This window comes from Solanum tuberosum, unplaced genomic scaffold (genome assembly GCF_000226075.1).
Source record: "Solanum tuberosum cultivar DM 1-3 516 R44 unplaced genomic scaffold, SolTub_3.0 scf00482, whole genome shotgun sequence".
Taxonomy (NCBI): Eukaryota; Viridiplantae; Streptophyta; class Magnoliopsida; order Solanales; family Solanaceae; genus Solanum; species Solanum tuberosum.
The window spans coordinates 268,538-269,934 of NW_006239402.1; positions in this window are offsets into that span (position 1 = coordinate 268,538).

Sequence of the window (1,397 nt, forward strand, 5' to 3'; positions counted from 1 at the left end):
TTTTTTTTAAAAAATATTTTAAGTTGCTAATTATTGTGATTTATAACACTTTTGATAATTTTATTATAATAATTTTAACGTCATTTTAAATATATAATAGAGTATTTTTAGTTTTTAACCAATTACGTGTATTTAAGAATATTGTGTTTGTAGCCTCTCCGGTAAAAATATTTTAAGTCTTTAATTATTGTAATTTATAGGGTATGTTATGTAATTTTTAAATTTGTAATAATATATTTTAAGTTGTTAATTATAATAATTTATAGTATCTTAAACGTAATCTTTGAGTATACTATAAATTAAAAATAAAGCAAGACAAATAAATTAAAATAGAAGAGAGAACAATAAAATATGTAACATTTTTGTAATATATATATACTTTATAAAATACAATATTATAAATTGAGTAATTAAAGAGAATGAAATGGAATGGATTTTTTATTTTTTTTGGTTAAAAGTAGGCTTTTATTTAATTACTGTAGGACCTCATTACATCATTAGACTTAATGTCCAAATTCTAGAAAAAGAAAGCAACTAAATAAAGGCCAGCCCAAACCGACAAGCCCTCAGTTCCTTCTCTCTAAACACTTCCCCAATAGATATCCTAATCCGCCTCCACTGAACTTTCCTATTCCTGATATGCTCCGCCTTGGATGAACCTTCAGCTCCGCCGGTATCGACAATGTTGGTTTAGGCTTGGAGAATGGAATGGATTGGTCAGCCGCCATGAGAAAGGTAGTGGGGCCACTTAAATTAATTAAAGAGTACAACTTTATGATGGATATACGTGTCATTATATAGATGCTGGCTGGTTTTTTGGTCTAAAGAAGAAAATGTACAATTATAAAGCATTGACATACAAAAGTTTTAAGGAGCAAAAGCTAATAAATATAAAAAATACCCTCACATTTACACTTATATATAAGTAAGTAGATATTACTTAAAATATTTACTACTATATGGTTTGACTTATTCACTATATATAAATATTTGCTTATTTTTACCCTTATCCAATTACGGATCTAATTTAATTAATTTGCACATAAAAATCAGGTCCTCATAAAGCCAAATTAAATTAGAGTTTAGTAACCTCTGTTTACTCAGTCAACCTTTTAACATTCCACTATGTCAACGGGGCAATTTCTTTAACCGCACAGCTTTATCGCCTATCGAATCGCCACATCACTTCTTTTTACAGCAAACATCGGATCATATTCTCTTTAATTTTCCTTTTGTTGGAGTGACATTTCAGGTCTAAATGCACTAATTTTTTTATTTTTTTTGCATGCACTGATTATTTTCCCAAATTTGAAGTAAGTTCAACTTAAACAATGATTTTTGTGTTTGTAGCACCATTTAATTTGCTACTAATTATATTGTAATCCTTTGTTTGAAGG